The sequence below is a fragment of the Colobus angolensis genome, unplaced genomic scaffold, assembly GCF_000951035.1.
Source record: "Colobus angolensis palliatus isolate OR3802 unplaced genomic scaffold, Cang.pa_1.0 Scaffold181, whole genome shotgun sequence".
Taxonomy (NCBI): Eukaryota; Metazoa; Chordata; class Mammalia; order Primates; family Cercopithecidae; genus Colobus; species Colobus angolensis.
The window spans coordinates 4,926,373-4,937,712 of record NW_012114944.1 but is presented as its reverse complement, the minus strand read 5'-3'; the positions used below and the strand labels follow the sequence as shown (position 1 = coordinate 4,937,712).

At 46.6% G+C, this 11,340-nt stretch overlaps 1 pseudogene; it reads right to left on the bottom strand.

The window, feature by feature from the left end:
* Nucleotides 1-353: 353 nt before the first annotated feature.
* LOC105509983 lies at nt 354-11,034 on the bottom strand (annotated as a pseudogene).
* Nucleotides 11,035-11,340: the final 306 nt, after the last annotated feature.

Here is an 11,340-nt window from a genome sequence, read left to right as displayed (position 1 = left end):
ATATCATATATTTATGTTTTTGATACATTTTAATGTATCTTATATGTCATCTACATATAAATTCATATTTGAATCTTATACAAATTCAAGTATAAAATTGTGCAGATTTTTTTTTCCGGAGCTAGCTGAGGTTTTATTTTGGACAAAAAAAAAAAAAAGCAATTGAATTGTTTTGTAGCTGGAGGCATGGGCAACGGGGGTGCCCGAGGCAGTGAACTCTCCCGCGGGTGGGCTGAGGGCGAGGGCTGAGCCTCAGGTGGGTCTCCTGTACCCTGTGCTCCCTGGACAGCGGCCTCCCTCCCGGGCTCTGGGGCAGCCAGGAGAGGCAGGCTGGGAGAGGCTGCCGCAGCTGTTCACTTGGGCAGGATGTCAGAGGACTGGGACTCCAGCTTCCCATCACTGGTCTCCATCTTCTTCACAACCACGGCCCGGGTAGAGCTGGTGCGGCTGAAGCAGCTGGAACCCGCGTCAGAGCCAAAGCTGGAGCCCAGGCCGTAGCTGAGGCCGGAGCTTGTGAGGCCGCCACAGGCCGTGCTCAGCCCACCAGCATAGCCACTGGCAGTCTTCATATGGACACTCACGTTCTGCATCCAAGACTCCAGCCGGCTCTCCTCGCCCTCCAGCAGCTTCTTGTAGGTGGCGATCTCTATGTCCAGGGCCAGCCTGACATTCATTAGCTCCTGGTACTCATGCACCTGCAGCGCCACATCCTGCTTAGCCCGCTGCAGGGCGGCCTCCAGCTCGGACAACTTGGCGTTGGCATCCTTAAGGGCGCTGCTCGGCATCTGCGATGGCGGCCTCCAGGAAAGCCCTCTGGCCTTTTTGAGGCCCCCAATCTCAGCCTGGAGCCGGCTGATGTTCCTGTTCATCTCGGAGATCTCAGTCTTCCTGCGCCGCAGGTCATCCCCGTGCTTCCCAGCCAGGGTCTACAGCTCCTCATACTTGATCTGGTACATGCTCTCAGTCTCAGCCCAGCTGCAGTTGGCAATCTCCTCCTACTGCGCCTTGACCTCAGCGATGATGCTGTCCACTTCCAGAGAGTGGCTGTTGTCCATGGACAGCACCACACACACGTTGGAGATCTGGGACTGCAGCTCCCAGATCTCCTCTTCATACAGCTGCCTGAGGAAGTTGATCTTGTCAGTCAGCCCTTCCAGGAGAGACTCACCTGTACCTTGTTCATGTAAGCTTCATCAACCTTCTTCTTGATGAGGACAAATTCATTCTCCATCTCTGTACGCTTACTGATCCCATCCTCCTACTTGTTCTTGAAGTCCTCCACCAGCCCCTGCATGTTGCCAAGCTCCGCCTCCAGCTTCAACTCCTCCTGGCCCAGAGTCTCTAGCTGCTGCTTAAGGTTGTTGATGTACTCTTGAATTTGTTGTCCGTGTTGCTGTGAGTCGTCTTCTGCTGCTGCAGGAGACTCCACTTGGCCTCCAGCATCTTGTTCTGCTGCTCCAAGAACCTTACCTTGTAGATGAAGGAGGCAAACTTGTTGTTGAGGGTCTTGATCTGCTCCTTCTCCTCAGTGCACACGGTCTGCATGTTAAGAAGGCTCAGCAGGCTCTGGTTGACTATGACAGCAGTGATGCCTCCCATGCCACTGGCCCCATCATAGCCTCCACCCAGGCCACCCCGAAGGTTGCTGCTGCCCACTCAGAAGAAACTCAAGGAGCTGAGGTGGACACCGGGCCCACTCATGTAAGAGTGGCTGCTGAAGGCCGGGGGGCCAGAGGTGGACACCTTGTAGGACCTCTGGATCACTCTGAGGGACGTGGTGGAGGCAGGAGTCAAGGCAGGTGGGCTGAGCCAGGTGAAGATTCCAGAAGGAGTGGAGATGGGGCTTTTTTTATGAGATAGGGTCTCACTATGTTACCCAGGCTGGTCTTGAACTCCAGGGCTCAAGCAGTCCTCCCACCTTGGCCTTCCAAAGTGCTGCGTTTACAGGTGTGAGCCACCGTGCCTGGCCTAGATTTTGCATCTGGTTCCTTTGCTCAACATTGTTTGTAAGATTCATCCGTGATGTTTTTCTTGTAGCAATAATTCATTTTCATTGCTGTATATTATTCCATTGTGTGAATACACACAACTTTTCTTTTGTATTTTGTTCAGTGTTTCTAGCTCTTAGCAGGAGCATTAGGCTGCTACAGCCTGCTCAACCATAGCCAGAAGCAGAAGTCCACTTATTTATTTTTGTTAAATTCTAAGAAGTAGAATTCCTGGGCATAAAGAAACAAATATTTTTTAGGCCATTGATGCACACTGTTCATTGTTTTCCATAAAAGCTGTGACAATTTACACTCAAGAAAAATCATGAAGTTCTTCTGAGGGATGAGCAAGAGTCATCCTAATAATAACAAAAAGTTTTAAATCTTACTAATAGTATTTAATAGTGTCAATCTTGTATTAAAGCTGTTTCATATATAAATTATAAATATTAAAATGCTGGTATCATATTTCATTAAGGTTTTTGTGCCAATTTATTACTTAATTCTCACAAAACTCTGAGGGGTAAATTTTATTGCTGCCTCATTTTAAAGATGAAGGAACTATGGCTCAGAAAAACTGAAGTGTCCCGTCTATGTTACTTGGCTAATGGCCAACATAGTCTTCCTTACCCATGCCAGGCTACCCCTTGCCTAAATTGCTGAAGAAGCATCCCAGATTCTTCAGGGTAAAATAGGTACCAGGGAGAAGGACATGTCGCCCTTTTGTATGGAAATGAGCATCCTTCAAAGCCCAGTTCAAATGACAACCCCTTTCCCAAAGGACTCTTCCCTCCCTACTCTTCCCTCCCTATTGGAAGTAACACAACCACAGCTTTCTTCTGGAAGCCACACCCCTATACTAGAAAGGGGCCCTTGCCGATCCTGGAATGTCACTACTGAGATCATTTAGTCCAGGGATTACAAACAGGGAGCACACACCAGTGAGGTTTTCCGCTTCCTTGCCAATGGCAGACATAACAAATCAATCACCATCTAGCCGCTGTCTCCCACGCTGAGTCCATCTGAGATCATCTCACCCTCAATTGCCACGCTGGCTTTGTCTCTGTTCCTTGTGCATGCCAAGTTCCATCCCACCTTGTGATGCACACATTGGCTGCAGCCAGATTTCCTCATGACTGAGTTGTTCTTGTCCTCTCAAGTCTTAGCTCAAATATCACCTCCTGCTGATCCCCACAAATCTAAGGTAGCATCACCTTTCCTGATTTGCCTTCTGTTATGATCATTTTTAAATTTAATTTATTTAGCTGTCTGTTTTTATGGTTGTTGTATCCTGAGAACTGAGCCTCTTCTAAGTTGTTCACCTATTCCCCAGTGCCTGGAAGAGTCCCTGGTACTCAGCAGTTGCTCAATTAGTAGTTGCTGAATGAGTGAGTCAATCAAGATGCAATTTTCTGCTGAGTTCAGGTATGACCTGAAAAGCCTTCCCATCACAGTGTTACAGCCATTCACTACCAGGAATCAGAAGTAAAATGTGGGATAAAATCTTTTTGCCATGCCTAACTTCCTTAATTCCACATTTTACAGATGGGAAAACGGAGGCCCAGAATAAGAGACATGCCTTTCCCAAAACTACAGAATGAAGGAGGGACGGAGCTAGGACTGACACCAGCTCCTCCCACACCCCCATCCTTCCTGCTCCTCCCCAGCACGGGGAAGCGCCTGAAGAGCTATCGTAATGGCTCAGTCACAAAGCAGAGGATCCTGGCCTCCGAGCTCCAGAGCTTGCCTATGAATTACGCACCTAATTACCAGCTGCCTTTTTTTTTTTTTTCTATTCTGTGGGTAAAAGTCTGATCACATAGAAGATTCTCTGTGTTTCCGTGGATACCAAGCAATCTAATTTCAAACTCCCTTGCAAATGGCAAGTGAGTGAACTTAATTTTAATAAAAACAAGGAAAATCATACATGTGAGCTTAATAAAATCTAATTTGGGCAATTTAGAGCTCAGAAAATAAAGCCTTTATGTAAAAACTAGCAATTAGCCTTATGAAACAATACAGTGAACCTTGGCATAGGGGAGAGTTGGGAGCTGGAGGACTCTGAGGATAAGGAAATGTGGCAATAATATAAGAAAGCTAAAGGGGCAGGGAGCCTGGTTCCTGGGGTCAGAGGGTTCAAGTTCAAGTACACAAGCGACCACTTCTTAGATCTGTGACCTTGGGAGACTCGCTTTTCCTCTCTAGACCCTATTGTCTAAACCCTAGTGTCCTTGTTTATAAAATGAGGTTAATAAAACCTCCTTGACCTAGTAGAATGGTTATACAGACAATAAGAAAACAAATAGACAAGAGCTTTGTAAAAGTGTCCCGCAATTATTATCTCATCATTTGTCCCATTTAACATTCTTCCCAGCAAAGAGAGAAGAGAAGGCTAGTGGAGACTATCACCTGGATCAGGGATGTAGGATGGAGTGGTGTTACTGGAGAGGGGTCCTGATCCAGACACCAACAGAGGGTTCTTGGACCTCGCACAAGAAAAAATTTGGGGCAAGTTTAAAAAGTAAAGTGAAAGCAAGTTTAAAAAAAGTAAAGGAATAAAAGAATGGCTACTCCATAGGCAGAGCAGCGGTGTGAGCTGTTCGACTGATTATACTTATCGTTATTTCTTGATTATACGCTAAATAAGGGGTGGATTATTCATGAGTTTTCCAGGAAAGGTGTGGGCGATTCCCGGATCTGAGGGTTCTCCCCCTTTTAGACCATATAGGTTAACTTCCTGACATTGCCATGGCATTTGTAAACTGTCATGTCACTGGTGGGAGTGTCTTTTAGCATGCTAATACATTGTAATTAGTGTATAATGAGGAGTGAGGATGACCAGAGGTCACTTTCATTGCCATCTTGGTTTTGGTGGGTTTTGGCCAGCTTCTTTACCTCAACCTATTTTATCAGCAAGGTCTTGTGACCTGTATCTTCTGCTGACCTTCTATCTCATCTTGTGACTAAGAATGCCTGACCTCCTGGGAATGCAGCCCAGGAGGTCTCAGCCTTATTTTATACCCAGTCCCTGTTCAAGATGGAGTTGCTCTCGTTCAAATGTCTCTGACAGTTGGGGTAGAGGGCAGGTATGCAACCTTCTACATTCACCTTGTATTTAGATGTCGCAGACCTATGGCACACTGCCAGAGGTGACTCCCAGCAGTGGTTTACAGGACCCAGAAGCAAATCTCCAAGTCAGAGTGAGCCTGGGGGAAGACCTGAGGCTCTTGACATGTAATCGCTACAGCCCAGCACATCTGCACCGCTGACAGGTCCCCTTTACATAGAGATCTCCACAGGCAGGTTGTATTATTCCCATTCTACAGAGGAGGAAAATGAACCATTGGGAGGTGCAGCAGCTAAACTCAGGTCACACAACTAGTTGACCCAGCCAAGACTCAAGCCAGGTTTCCTGACTCCATCCTCCAGCCCACTTACCAGCACCTCCCATGGTTACAAAAGCAAGTGACTGTGAGACTGAGAACCTGCTATATCTGTTGTGTCCCTTCTTCCCCAAGGCCATGTTCAGCTTCTATCAGAACTGCTAGGAGCCACATCCACAAAGAGCGTGGTCTTCATCACACATCACTCCAGAAGCAGTGGCTTTTCCACTCCAGGCAGAAAGCAATTTTTTCCTAGTGCCTTCCCAGAAGCAAAGTGGGTAATTAATTGCACTGAATAACACATTAAATGTACTAATAATTGGGTAGTCACAGCAAAATGATTACTTTGAAGAAATATTACCAATTCCCTGTTGTACTTAACATTTCTCCTTATTTATCATTACCATTTTAATCAATAATAGTCACAATACTAATAAATCCATCTTAATTTTAATTGTTTTCAATTTGATGTACCAGTACTTGAGTATTCTGAGCATACTTCATTATTTATAATAATTTAAGATCACTTAAAGGCAAATTACGTAGTTTGTACTTTCAAGTACGTAGGTAATTATGACAAAGTTTCTCTAGATTCAACATTTCCATGCACTGAGCAGTGTGAGGTGTCAGGTGTCTGCCCTTTTCTGTTAGGCTCAGGGGTCAGGGATGGAGAGAATAAAGGCAGATTCTCAAAGCCTCCACTTGAATTAGCATATTCTGGCCTTTTAAAAGAGGCTTGGGTCCCTGAAAGTATGATTAATAGCTCAATGGCTTTGCCTTTACTTATGTTATCTAGCCATAAATGCAGTATTCATCCATTCATTCACCAATGCCCAGGGCCAAATACTGCACTAACACCAGAGACAGGGAGATAGAGCGAGAAACTTAGAAAGTGTGACAAAGGCTGACTGTAGTCAACAACCAGAAAAGGTAAATAACATGTGACTGAAGGAATTGAGGAGTACTTCTGGGAGGCAGAGGCATTTTCCTTGGTCTGGAAGGGTGGGTAACATTTGTTAGGGAAGTAAGGGAGGGAATGGACTCCAGCTTTGGCAGAAAGTCAGTTAGGAGGCTCTGGCAGAATGTGGGCTTTTGAAGGCAACAGTGGAGATAATGAGAGAGAAAGTTCAGAAGGAAGAACCACGGCCTGTGTAAAATTGACCCTCGGATGTGGCTTAGAGTGGATGATTTTGAGTTAGTGATGCCAGATTGGAGAAAGAGGGAAGCAGGGAGGAAGAAGCCAGGTGGAAGAGAAAAGATGGGTTTCTTAGCAAATCACTAAGTTCTGAGGGCCACAGAGTAGCCAGGGGAGAAATCTAGCAGGTAAAGTGGAGAAGCTGGCTAAAGCCCAGAGGAGTAGACAGCACTGGAGAGAGGGTCTGGAAACCCTCTGGTAGAGTCCCATGGGAGAGAAGGGTGACAGTCACAGCTCCAACCTCTGTGGCCTTCACTTCACAGGTATGTACTAAACTGGCCACAGCCTCACAGTCTTCAAGCCCCCTTGGAGGGCCCAGCTGAGAAAATTTCTTCTCCCCTTCTCTGTCCAGGGCCAGCATAAAGGGCACATCTTTTTGAATCAAATTGTACTGAATTGAAATTGCACAACTGTGTTGTCAATGGCCCTGTTTTGTGAGGACATACTGCTGCCTGAAGGGGAGGGTGCAGGGGTTAACAAGACTCAGAGAAGTCGTGCTGATAATGTGGAGATTAACAGCAATGGATGGGTCTATGTCTCCACTCTGCATGGCTGGGGTATCAAGGTCCTGGCACCAGTAATTATTTGCTAGGGTGTTGCAACTGGTGCTAATGATTTCTAGAAACCTAGAAGTTATAGGAGAGGAATTTAATGGGAAAGAGGCTCCACCTCCTGGTAATACTCAAAACCAACATTTCTTCAGCACTTTACAGTTTATAAGCTTCTGTCAGCTTTTAAAATCTCATTTAACTGTCTATCTTGATCTGGGTGGTGGTTAGCAGCTGCACATGTATGTAAAAAAAAATCATTGAGCTTATAGTTAAGATTCATGCCCTTGAGTCTATGTTAGTTATACTGCCATTTAAATTGTGTAAATAAATACATGGATAAATAAATAACCTCTCATTTAATTCTTCTAACCATCCTATGAAGTTAGCAACTTTGTTATCCACAAGTGAAGAAACCTGAAGCTGAATGATTAACCCTGGATCCTGGGCTGATGAGTGAAATGACTAAGAAGTCAGAATGGGCTGGCATGGATTCCTCTGGTGCAATTTGAATAACAGGGATTATAACATCAACAGGGCTTGGAAGGACTGAAGAGGGAGCAATCATGGAGCCAAAGGGCCCTTTGAGGTCTTTGGGGATGAGATCTGCCGTCTCCACCTGGCCCTTCCTTTCCCTGGGACACAGGTTTGACTTGGGAAGATATCTTTCTAAGTGCACATTTTCGATTAAACCACAACTCAGGGACAGGGAAAGTTCCAGGAGTCTGCATCTCAGGAGTCCTCTAAGTTGTTCCCCATCAGTCCCTCAAAGCCCCCTTGGAAATTTGCTCAAAATGAATAATAAAAAGTAAAACCACCCTGGCATTGTCAACAGGTTAAACATCATACCTTCTTGTTCTTTCAAAAAGGAGCTGCTAACAAGCACCAGAATCTACCTGGCCCTTGGACCTCTGGAAGGGAATAGGAAGCCTGTCCTCCTTTCCGCCTGAGGGAAACAGACTCCTAAAACAAACTAACAAAACGAAGACAATAGCATGTGACAAGTAGAAGAATGTGCAAAGTGGGAATCCCAAGCAGAATGTAACCAGCTCAGCAGGGAGTGTCCAAGGAAGGCTTCACACACAAGGGGTGTGGCTCCATTTATGCTTCTAAGCATAAACAAAAGTTTGGTGAGCGGAAAAGAGGAATATGTATTCCAGGCACCAGGAACAGCATAAGCAAACACCCAGAGGCAAAAGCATTTCAGATGAGGTTGGGGAGAAATCATGAGTAGTCAGAAGGGCCCAGGAATCTGTTTCCTTTCTTTACATACGGGAACTCCATTAAGGATACCCTTGTACCTCACCGATTAGACAAGAGTTGGAGTAGAAGCGCCTCTGGTCTCAGTGGACCTTTACAAAGCTTTGCGATTCAGAGTGGCAGGCTTCTGTTCTTGTCCTTATGTCCATGAACTCTAAACGACTCAGAAATTCTTTTTTTTTTTTTGAGACAGAGTCTCACTCTGTTGCCCAGGCTGGAGTGCAGTGGCCGGATCTCAGCTCACTGCAAGCTCTGCCTCCTGGGTTTACGCCATTCTCCTGCCTCAGCCTCCCGAGTAGCTGGGACTACAGGCGTCCGCCACCTCGCCCGGCTATTTTTTTTTGTATTTTTTAGTAGAGACGGGGTTTCATCATGTTAGCCAGGATGGTCTCGATCTCTTGACCTCGTGATCCGCCCGTCTCGGCCTCCCAAAGTGCTGGGATTACAGGCTTGAGCCACCGCGCCCAGCCAGAAATTCTTAAGTTCAACACCACAAAATGTTAACAATTTAGCTTTCTCTTGGCTAATCCAGTTTGCATCCTCCCCATATTCCTCTGCTTAGCAAAGCCCATCCTTAGGAACCTGACCTCCTCCAGGTTTCCAGCCCATTCTCAACTTAAAAGGAGACAGAGTTTGGATATAGTATTTTCCCTGTGCCAAATAGCATAGTAAATTCATGCTTGACATATTTGTGTGCAACATGCATTTGAAGAATCTTCCAGAATCATGTTCTAGAAATAAGAGAATGCCAATAGCCAGGCCCTGATTTGCCACGCCCTGAAGTGGAGCTTTCTAGTAGAGTCATTCATGCAGTTTCTGGTCCTACCTTTGATATTCGGGAAGTTTTTTCTCTGGTACCTGAGAAAATTAAACCACTCCATTTCTCTCCAAGTTTCCAGCATCAAGATGGGATTGAATCTCTGTCAGGTATCACCTTTCAATGTGATGAATGGGCTCTTCGTTTCTGCCTTCACGTCTGGAAGGTCCAGATCCCCAACTAGGATCACTGATCCACCTGGGGAAACGGCATTTGACAGACCCACAGCTTCCTGGGGCCACTGGGGATCAGGTTGCAGACAGGGCTCGGGACAGGAAAAAAAAAAAAAAAAACATCTTTTTGCTCAATCTAGATGTCATTTGAAACAATACTCTTCAAGCTCTCTACCCTGGGGATTTATTAAGTTATCAGCAAGCAACTCTGAAATAAACCACACTCATGGCTTTATGTTCTTTCCCTGCCCCACCCCAACCCAGACTTCTCCCCCACTTAACCTGATACATTCCAGGTAGGAAAGAGGGAAGACAGGACCTGTGGTCTGACGATCAGAGTTCAAATCTCCTCTCAACCAAGTTTATTATTATGTGGTTTCAGGCAAAACTCTCTGAAGAGCCTGTTTTCTCACCTGCAAAATGAATGTGAAAGCACTTCCCCGGGGTTGATTGATTGATTTATTCATGTATTATTCCTCTAATTCACTGTATGCTTCTGTGCCAGACCCAGTTCTAGTGGCCGGGAGTACAGAGATGACTCTCACCTGTCCCTACTCTCTGGAGGTCAGATGAGAGAATGAATGCCCCCATTGCTTTGTAAATCACACGACACCACGCATCTTAATTATCAGTCCTACTACAGTGGTCTGACACTCAAAATGCTTGTAATAGGAAATCACAACAATGATTAAGAGTGAAGCCTTTGGCACGAGACCTGGGTCACTTACTAGCCGTGTGACTAGCATAAAATCCTCAAGCTCTCTAGCCTTGGTTTTTTCATCTACAAAATGGGAACAATAACAGTTCTTTCTTCAGAGGGCGGTTTGAAGGAGCACATGGAATAACGCACCTGAAATCATTTAGAGAACTGGCTGGCACTTATAAGTGCTCGACAACTGTTAGCTATCATTGTCATACTCATTCTCATTAGGATGATAATGATGTTCATTATTTTAAGAACAGACAATCGCGCACAGCAGTCCAAAACCACTTTCCTCGCCCCCGGAAGGAGATGAGAGTGAACGAGCTGGTGCATTGACGCGCGCCTGGGGTGCCACGTGGTGACATGGGTTTCTCCTGTTTATCCCTCGAGGCTTCCTTTCAGCGTCTTCTTCCCCAGCAGCTGCTCTGTCAACAGTCCATATGCTGCCTCGGCTACGGAGCAGCTTTCAACAGGGGGCTGCCAACCCTGTAGGAGAACTTTGAAGACAAGTTCAGGGGCACGCGTGCTGGGGCGGCAGTCACCCCGCCCCCGCGAGCCTTGGGCCCTCCTCTCCCGCCCGGCCTCCCCGCACCCCTTCTGGTGGCGGAAGTGGAAGGGAGGGGGGCGCAGGCAGCCGGGTCTGGTTCCGGAGAGGGTGTGCGCGTGGCAAGGAGGCCAGCTGGAGGAACAGGAGGGGACAGATGCCATGGGGGCCCGGATTTGTTCCTGCAGGAAGAGTGCAAGGAGCTAATTGTTTAATTACCCAGGAGCGGCTTCTCCGTGGCCCTGCCACGCCGTGTGGAAAGAACTCCAGTTTGTGCATGTCAGACAGTCGGTGGGCGGCTCTGGGAAGGAAAGGGAAGGCGACCGGTCCTGAGCCTGGATTTCTTCCAGCCTTGTGCTGCAGAGTCACTTCTAGCTCTGGACCCCGAAGCCTTACAAATACTGCTTTGAAAAATTCAAGCATAGGCGCTACATCCCTTCAGCTTAGCTGGCTGTTGGAGAAAATTATACCCGGTGCTTTTCTCTCCCCGCACATCACCCTCAACATAAACACACACACACACCCCTTATACCCTGCCATTGGTCATTTCCTAGTTTCCAATCCATTCTTTAAAATATGGAAGTCTTTGGGTCCTGGCTTGGTTCTTTCCTATGCGGGTTCCCAGCATTTTCCTACTGTCAGGACTTTGCTATGCTGGGCACGCTATCTATGTGCCCTTTTTACGCAGCCCTTTGTAACCAGGGCCTTCTGCATCATCCTTCAGGAGGC